Genomic DNA, 10,094 nt, shown 5'->3' on the forward strand with positions numbered 1-10,094 from the left:
TTTGACTCAATAGAGGCAGTGTTAGTCAGGAGAGTCAATATTAGCAGAGCACACAGAGCAGGGCTGGTGTTGGTAGAAAGACAGAGAGTTATGTGTGTGTGTGTGTGTGTGTGAGTGTGTGTGTGTGTGTTCTGTGTGTGTGTGTGTGTGTGTGTGTGTGTGGTAGGTAGGTGGGAGTGTGTGTGACAGGATATATGGTTAAGTGTGCTCTGTTAGTGAACCTTGACTGCCCGGTGCAGTAATAACAATAAAGATAATAGGAAAGAGGAAGAAAGCAAACTCCAGCTTACTGTTGAATTAGTGGCTTCTATGTTTGAGTGAGTGACATTTCTTCTATCACTTGTCTTTTGTGTGGATGTTATTGTTAGACGTCACAGTCCCTGCGGCAAGCCTCTCTCATTCCTCTCTCCTCTGGCTGAGGGTGCCCTGTGCAGTCGAGACCAGATTTGCTGACAGTCCCACATAAACAGCAGAGCACTTCAGCTGAATGTTTCAGTCTTGAAGGAGAGTTTGTTTCAGTTTATTCAGGCTCAAACAGCTGCCAAAATCAACAGCCTGATTATGATATTGTCACCATCAGATTGCACAACATTCATTCTTCCATTCAATAAATGCGTTGTGGATGAATAAACTCAAAGCAAAAGTCAGCACTAAATGCCATTAACTGTGATTCCTCCACATAAAACATGCAGTGGCATAAAGCACATTTGTGGCTGAATAAAGCTTTAATTACAGAGGGCAGCTGAGTAATGTTTGAGTTGTGCCTCATTTGCAATTATGAAGTAAGAGGAAATTATAAACCCATCAGCTATCAGAACTGTCAGTTTGTTCAGTAGAGTTTAATCTACAGGAGATTCTGGAGAACAAACAAAAAATATTGAGCTTCCGCATCTGCCAATCTCAGTAAAATAATAAGAATAAAGAAGTAGGCAAGCAAAATGCTGTTATTGATCAGCATACTGGTGTATTAATTATTCATCTTTCTTACTTAACTTGTAAGGGTGTTCGTCAGGCCCTGATCCCCAACTTTCTCAATCAGTGTTTTCCTCTAATTCAGTGGTTTCCAACCTGTCGAAACAAAACTTTGTTTATTCACAGACAATGTTAAATGACTCACAGAGCAACTCCACAGCTTGTATCAGCATGAAACTCTCCCAATTCAATCATCAGTACAAAATGTACACAAATGGGTTATGAGCTAGAAAATATCTGGTTCTTCTGTAAGGCACAAGCTTGTGTAAATAAAACTTTTGGAAGAGAGTTGACTACGACTCCCAAGGTGCATATCAGCAAGAAAAATCCAATCCCTGACTTTAAAATATTGTCACATATGCTGCTAACGGTGGTGGAAACTAAAGATTTTGGTGTTGATTTTTTAATCTGCAGCTTAAATCAGTTCACTTTTATTTTTGGGGTCAACTTTGGTTGAATACAGAAACTATAACACCACATTTTCTTCAAATGAAACAATGCAGGGTTTTGAATTTGCTATCGCTCTGATTCATGCCCCCATCTGAGGCTTATGGGTACTGCAGTATTTAGATCCATCTGCCATGCCAACATGACAGAAAAAACATGATTTATCTGAAACATTACTGAGGCTTGGGGTCCTAACATATATGATCCTTATAGAGTCTTCCTATTTTAAGTTCTTTCTACATTGAGCAACATTGAGGATACTATCCCATTTCACGATTTTATTGTCACCCCAATTCTGCAGTTTCCCGTCACCCTAAAGAGCTTTATAGCTTCTTTCAATTCAATGTTTTGGTTTTCTGGCCCTCAACTTTACTGTTTGTACACAGTCTTAGTGCTCTCATCAGCCCTGTTTCCAGCCACAGCAGGACACTATTTTCCAAAAAAAATCTAAAAACCCACTGTGCATCACCTGCAGAGCACCAAACAGAAGTTAGCAGCTATACCTGGTGCATTTAGCTGCTAAAAATGCTGATATTTCCCTTAAGAGACTGAAGACCAAAAACACTGCTAAAAGGAGACTGTTTTTGTATTATATATATATATATATATATATATATATATATATATTACAATATGATAACATTATAATAATTAGAAATAAGGAACTGTTTGAGATTAAATTTGCTCCATCATCTTTTTTAAGGTGATATGTCATTTTTGTGTTTATAGCCAGTTGTGCTGTCCCCAGTGGCCACAAAAGTATCATAAATTATATTCAGTTTTTGACATAAATTATATACATAATGGAAAAAATTACAAAAACAAAACCCTGACGGTAATGGAAAAATCTTTTTTATTAGGAAAGAAGTTTGTGGCACACTGTATATGCTGTAGATCACTAGTCTGATAATTAGGCTGAATTGCTATTTAATTTCCCTACTGACTATTTCAGACGTAAGTAGATTCAGAGGTGTAGAATCAAACTCCTAGATCACACGGGAAGCTACATTTCATCTGCAGCCATCAAGCAAGTCAACGCAACAACATGAAAAACGGTGTGATGGCTGTCATTCATTCAGCTTAGCTCCTGCAGCAGCCGTGATGCTAGCAGTCAGTCAGTCATGTCTGACTGAGCCTGCGGCCTTGTTAGCGGTAATAACTAGTGTAAACAAACAGCAGCAGTGTATTTTAAGGTCATCAAAAACATCAACCAAAACCTCCCAGTCAGCACAAAGCACTGGCTCTGATGTGGCAGCACACCCCTCCTATTTAAATCTGCTGACATGAGAAAAAGCAACATTAGCTAATGCACTACTTAAAGACCATAATCGCTCTTTCCCCTACTGTTAATGAATGCTAATTAGAAGTCTGGAGCAGTTTCTGGCGTGTGCTGGCTGCTCCTCTAATGTGCCGTATTGTTCCTCTCCTCGCTCCAGCTCAGCACTAATGCTGCTGCGCCAGCTATTAAAGTCAGATAAGCTATCCATCTTTAGCATTGCCAGCCAAAAAGCCACTAATAGCGTAGCCACAAAATTGTTAATTTCCATGGTTTCCTTTTCGTGTTTGAAAGTTCTCTTTCTGTGTAGAAAATGGACAGATATTCCTCCTCGTCCCCACGGTGTCATTCTGTCAGCCTGCTGTGCCGCACATGATCAATTTTGTTCTAACAGCAACATCACCCCAAAACACTCGGCCAGGGAAACAGGCTGCTATATTTGAGCGTGCCTCTTTACAAAGCCTGTTTCAGCATGACGCCATCATGGACACTGCTGTGAAAACCTACATGATAAATGTGTCTGTTACTCCTAAAGCCTAATGGGGGTACATTTTAAGAAGCCATCTTAAAATGTGAGCTGTAATAATGTGATCTAATCCATGAAACGACTTGGCTGTAATAAGGTTAATCATAACCACACTTGTAACGGGGATTAGGAGACATATTAGCTGCCACATTATCCTCATTCCAGATTCCTGTTAATTTTACTACTGATTTTAAGATCTGGCAGTTATCCATTAGCCAATTTAGGCTACATAGGCCACAGAGGATTTGAAGTGAAAGTTAGGAGTAGGCCTATGACAGAAATAACACACTGTCTTATGCATACATGCTACTGTGGCACACATTTTTTAATGTTTGTAGTTAATAAATGGATTAAAATAACTTCAGTAGTTGCTGATTTTGAACAGCTAAGGGCTAAGGCAACTTTTAAATTAAATGTTCAGTGGATAAGTTTTACAGCACCATGAATTTTTTTTATTTTATTTTATCCCCACATGAGTTTAAACATAGGCAGAGATCCAGATCCAGCCTGAAAACTACAGTTGAAGGACGAGGTAGAATTAGTCTGATAAGTCCTGCTGACAGTTTTTATCACTTTTTAAAAGCCCTTCTTTAAACCCTGTTGCTTTGCTTTACTCTTTATGGCTTTAATTCCCTTATTTGTCCAGTTTGTCTCTTTTTTGACTTTTTCCAATTCTTCTAGGCTTTGACTAAAATTGAATGCCTTAATTTTGTTTCTGGCTTTTTATGTTTTGTGTGCAATTTTATTACCTTTTCTGCTTGTCCGCGCAGTGAAACTTTGACAAAACAATCTCACCTCCGGAGCTTTTGATCGGATCACATAATCTTTGTCAACAGAGTATATCCAGTTCTCCTGGTATTGTAAATGTTGAATTTGTTTAAATTTCAATTTTTTTCTGAGCACTTCGAGAACTTTGTTGGCTTAAGTTAAGTTGAGCTGTTCCCTGCTTCAACATAATGAGATGATATGAACTGTTCTGCATGTTATGAAACATGATACATGGACATTGCTAACATTTAAGGTTGGTCTTCAAGTGACCCTATATGACACTCCACCATTCACATCACATTGGACAGTGAACAATCCAGTGTGTTACTGAAGAAATTGATGATCTGCACTTTGTTTTAATAAATGAATGACAAGAGAATCGCTGCATGTTCATGAGACGCACAAAACTGCTTCATCACAGGCTTTGGGTTGAAGCAGTTGTTACTTAGACCAGTCTTTCTGAGACAGTGCCCTTTAAGTGCTGCTTTTCCTCTGGTGACCTGAGCTAAAACAACTTCCCAGCCACCCAGATGTTCAATTTTGACACCGACAGACACCCTTGTCTAGGTCACACCCAGACAGAGGCATCTTATTTCATGAATCTGAAACTAAATCCATTAAAGTGCACAGAAAATCTATGCCTCTGTGAATGTAACAGCTCCCTCGTGAAATGTCTTTTTTTTTTTTTCTCGGAGTATTCAAGAATCAGTTTGTATGTGAGTGAGTGTAAATTTCACAACCCCAAATTTTTCATCTGCACACAGATGAAACAGTCTCGCCTCACAGTGAGAAAACCCAGCAAGTGATTAGTTTATAGAGCGTGCATGAGTTATGGTCCTGTGGTTCTGTAGACATGCCCTGCACTATGGCAGCACGACGTGGGAAAAGTGAACTTTTAATGCCGTGCGACTTTATGGCTGTTCATCATGGGGTTTTTTGTCATGTACAAAAGTGAGGTTTACCATTTCCCCTGATAGTCTGGTGTTACACTCACAATTGCTAATGGATTTAGCAGATCCTAGCATCGCTTAGATTTGCTCTGGAGAGGATTCTGCGAGTCAGTTAACAAAGAAATACATCTACTTTCTATATCACGCATGTAAAAAAGAGATTTATTGTATATTTTATCTAACAATACAGACACTAATTTCAGCCATAATTTTAAAAAATCATATTACATGTAGACACTAATTATTATTTGTAGGGCTGCTTCTAACAATTACTTTCATTATTGAGCAATCTGCTGATTATATTAACAGTCATCACATACAAACACCACAGACTGAGTTATTTGAGACTGAAGTTGTGCCTTAAGATAAATGTCTTTGAAATAGCGCCTTTCTGTCAGCTTCACATATCACAGCTTCAGCTTCACACGCAGAATGAGTTTGGCCAATGTTTTTCAGTTGACATTTCTAGGAGCTGCTTTACTCTCTGGACAGATGGAAAGTAATCAAATTGTATTCACTCTCATCAAATCTAATCATATAGCGATTTTATGACACTTTGCTTAAAGAGACAAATCAAATAGCTAATTAGCATGCTAACACATTAAAGTAAGATGGTGAAGATGGTTTAGATTATACCTGCCAAATATTAGCGAGCATGTTGTGAGCATGCTAGCATACCGATATTAGCCTTCTAACTCAAAGCACCACCGTGCATAAGTACAGCCTAAAGAGCTAGTAGTCATCAACATGACTGGGGAATCATTAGATTCATTCATTAGATATTCATGTTGCAAAGTAATAAGGCAGTAATGTTAACTACCTACCTGCCTGAGGCAAACACAGTGTAGGCCTGAAGACAAACAAGGGAAAAGTTCACCATATTCAGGGAACTGGTGATTCAGTGTGTGAGTGTGAAGCATCTACACCCCCCCCCCCCCCCCCCAGAGCTGCCTCAGGCTCTGTGACCTTCTGTCACGTCACTTTCCTCTTTCATCTCTTCACACGTGTGATCATATTACAGGCCTGACTGTGATTACACCACAAACAAGACGGAAAACACAAACCAGGACACTTCACACGCTTATATTTGTTACATATCAATACTTAGTCAAACGGATGACAAATATCTCCTGGCTGAACTAATACGTGAAACTAGACCTAATGCTTTTCTCTGACATGTGGATGACCGTGGCCTCAGGCTCCTGCAACCCTTTTGTTGAACTGTTCAGTCTTGATTGTCTTGTGCAAACATGAGGGGAGTTAATAACCCCAAGCTGCTGCGATATTTTCTGAGAGAAAACCTCTCTCTGAAATCTGGATTTCAGTTCTTCTGCTTCAACTTCTTGTGCTGTCACCCTCCAGCCAGGGGGAGATGACTCCTCAGAGGGGCATGAGACTGACGCAACAGCACTTAAATTATGAAGCTGACACTGTGGGTCAAATACCACAGAATACTTTAAGATCTGTTCACTCCCCTTGTTAAAGAAATAGTATCAACAGCATCCTGTAATTGTCAGCGGTTTCCCAGTGATGTGCCTTCAGGGTAGGGTGGGAACAGTGTGTGGACTGACAGGTGGTTGGGCAGAAAGCTGTATGTCAAACAGCTCTTTCCTCAATCTCAGGTCAGTGGAGCTGTTGACTCACACATATCCCTTTCTCCAGCCTCCACTGCACCGACACAGCCACTAACAAACAACTTAACATGCTGTGGAATGTGGCTCGACACTCGAGCAGAGAGAGAACAAGTCTTAATGAACCACAAACAGCCGCAGGACTCTGGGGCGCCAGCACCTCATATAACAGTGACTATTATTATTATTATTGTTATTATCATTCCTTCTTTTGCTCTATCATTTATCAAGATAGTCTGACTGTTGCCAAAACAACAGCTTGTTATCTGAGGAGTGATCGGCATGTGCTGGCAGAGGGTTTGCCCGGCTGAATTCTCACAACAGACTTCACATTTGGGTGAAGTGCTACAGGTGTGAACATTCCTCTGCAGACCGGGGAGGGATAGAAAGATTGTCCTGTGAATGAGGGTAGGAAACAGCCGCACCTTTGAGGCTCAAGATTCCTGAGATAAGGATTACCTGTGAACCAAAGGTCAAACAAAAACATAATCCCCAGCTATCTCTACTCCATCTATTTTATCCTTCAATAGCAACTCACAGATAGGAGAGATGCAGTTCTTTGATATGATATCTGACAAGGATAATCCAGGACCTTGTTACACCTCCTTTAGACTTAATTGCTACCTGTCACAGGACAGGAATCTCCCCTCTTTTACAAGGCCCATCATAGCCGAGAGCATCGATCTCCTTTGTGGTGTAACTCATCAACCTAAATGGGTGGATAAGTAATCTGGCAGATGAAAGATACGAGGGAAACTGTGTGAGTCAATGCACCTAGCTAGAGAAGTAGCTTGTGGTGAAATTCTTTGTGTTTATGTGGGTGGTGCCGCACCACACCGTTTTGCCTTAAGTGCAAAAGGAAGCAGTGGCATGGCAAGCTTAAGCAGCGAGGGACCTGACAGGAGGTGTCCAGTGGTGTTCTCTGCTGCCTCGTCTGTCAGGCAGGTGGGAGGCGGTGTCATGTCCTGGGTGTCAGCCGCTCCCCGCCCTCAATCGCTCCTCTCTTCACCCACAGAGTGACGGTGAGGGCGGCGAGCTAATCACAGCATTTCAAAGGTGAGTGATTTATATGGCAGCTGTTCCCCAGTGTGCTGTTCTGAATGCCCATGCACCACGTTTAACAGCTGACAAACACATGCTTTTTCTGTCATGGTCGCATTTATGGCCCCACACACAATTCTATTAGTGCAACCTCGACCATACAAGGATATAAAGAAGTTTTTACGATGCTGTTATCTCAGTCAGTCAAGCAGGATGACTACTTCAGCAATGCACACACTGACATGACGACACAGGCATCAGCACGATAACAATGACTTAAAGAGCAAACTGTTCCAACAGCTGAACTGTTCTCAAGGACAAAACTTTTATTTGTTGTTTTATTATTGTCAACATTCAGCAATCACAAAACTTTATATTTATATGATGTCTGAGCTCCTTAAAATGAAAGAAGGCTCAGAAGTAGTTTGTACAATTGTCTGATATTTGAGACCTCTCCATTAACCCACAGCAGCACAGTGGGAGAGTGTAACCTTATTTCATGCTGGCTCTCAAATAGTGCTGAGAATTTGTGAGGCAGTTAGTGGCCGTCATTAATAACGGCCTAGGCTGGGTTGACAGCTGCTGATTGGAATGAAGAGCTGCGCTACAGCAGACAGCTACAAATTTCCCTGACAGCCAGGTCTCCATTACTGGGCGTCAGCTGCCAAAACAGCAGTAATAAGAGCAGGAGAGGGGAGAGAAAACACGCTTTCTCGCCACAGGCACCTTTCTTTTCACTCTACTGTTAGAAAACATGTACACACAAACACATATGTACACACACACATTACTCTGCTGCTGCACCAGATAAACTGCTCAAACAACTACTGAACTTCTGATGGGTTCATTTCTGGAAGCCATTATTAAAAAGAAAACAGTCTAGTGTAATTTTTCTGGCCTACTGGAGTCGTCCCGTCGGTTAAATTAACCAGGCATGCGTTAGTCTTGATAAATGCCATTCATGGAGGTTTCTGTATTATTTGGCTACATTCAAACATGAAAATGTTCTCCCAGAAATTATGTTTACAGACTACAAATCTGCTTCAGAAATATGTTCTGAGAGAAGTGTCGTGCTGCTCCAATTACTTTTTTCAAAAATGTAATGAGGAAATGTATTAAAGGCACCTTTTAAGTTTTTGACCACTAGTAGTGCTATGGAGCAGTGTTTTTATGAATGGGTCTCCATTTTGCTTGTTCTCATGCATGTGCATCCTCACAGGTGACATGATGCATGTTGCTACCAATGTTTCACACTATTGCCCTGATACACACATGGCAGACTGCTAACAAGTAAACGTAGATGTAAACAATGCAAAATTTAAAAACTAGTATTACCACCTTGTGGTTTGTATGCTTCCACCAACCAGTCAAGTAGCAGGAAATGTGGTCACAATCTCCCCCCTTCCTGGGTTAAAGGGTTGAATAATGGCCAGAAGTATTTTTGCAGAACACTTTGATGTGACAGTGAAGTTGACCTTTGACAGTTTGGATATAAAATATCATCTCTTTATCATTTATCTTCTTATCCTATTTGTGTTCACTTATGTAATAATTAGCAAATGAATTCATGAGTTATGGCCAAAAATGTGTTTTGTGAGGTCACAGTGACCTCGACTTTTGACCTTTGACCACCAAAATCGAATCAGTTCATCTTTGAGCCCATGTGAAGGAGAACGAGACATACAGACAACCAGAAAACATAATAAAAAAACAGCTTTACAAATGTTTAGGAGGAAGAAAATGCATTAAATCTGTTAGTGAGACTCGAGGACCCTCTCAATTAGGGCTGGGTGTTATCGTCAAAAATATTATCACAATATTGTGTCATACGGATCAATGTCAATAATTATTGATATGTACATTTAATACCATTAATGAGGAAGGAAAAAAAATCAGTATGTGTGTTAGATCTCAAGGATACACACAGTGTGTTATGGTGAGTAAAAGTGAAGGTTGATATTTTTTACAAGAGAGCTCCAGAGGGTTCCTTCAAGGGATATATTCAGTTTACACATGAACCCTACATGAGTCACAAGTTGTTATAGTTCTAAACAATCATTGATTTTTCAATCAATAATTGGATTCTCTCCGCAACTAACATGGTATAACATCTAGGCTTAATAGGCTGATGTAAGGCTCTTCTGTTTGGCTAGACCACACATCAGTAGCATAAAACTGAGGCAACGCTGTTTTTCTGTCCTGGGAGTTATTTATGCCCAGAGGAAGCTACTTTCATTCACTTCTGAAACCCAGTTCTTCCATCAGTCTAACCGTCTTCATGTCTTATGTGAAAAGGCACTTGCTGTTTCCTTACTTTGGTTTGAGCTCTCACTTTTGAGCTTGGGTGCTAGTACTAGCAGTGTGGGAGTTTGGCTTTCTGTATACTCAGCAGGATCGGACCTTCCCAAATGGTGGAAAAGGTTTGTTTTGTTTCTCGTCTTCTTCAGCTCAGGTCAGTATTTTACAATGGACATTGCAACGCT

The sequence above is a fragment of the Trachinotus anak genome, unplaced genomic scaffold (assembly GCF_046630095.1).
Source record: "Trachinotus anak isolate AG129_WGS33_773 ecotype Australia unplaced genomic scaffold, CSIRO_AGI_Tana_v1 ptg000002l, whole genome shotgun sequence".
In the NCBI taxonomy this organism is placed as follows: Eukaryota; Metazoa; Chordata; class Actinopteri; order Carangiformes; family Carangidae; genus Trachinotus; species Trachinotus anak.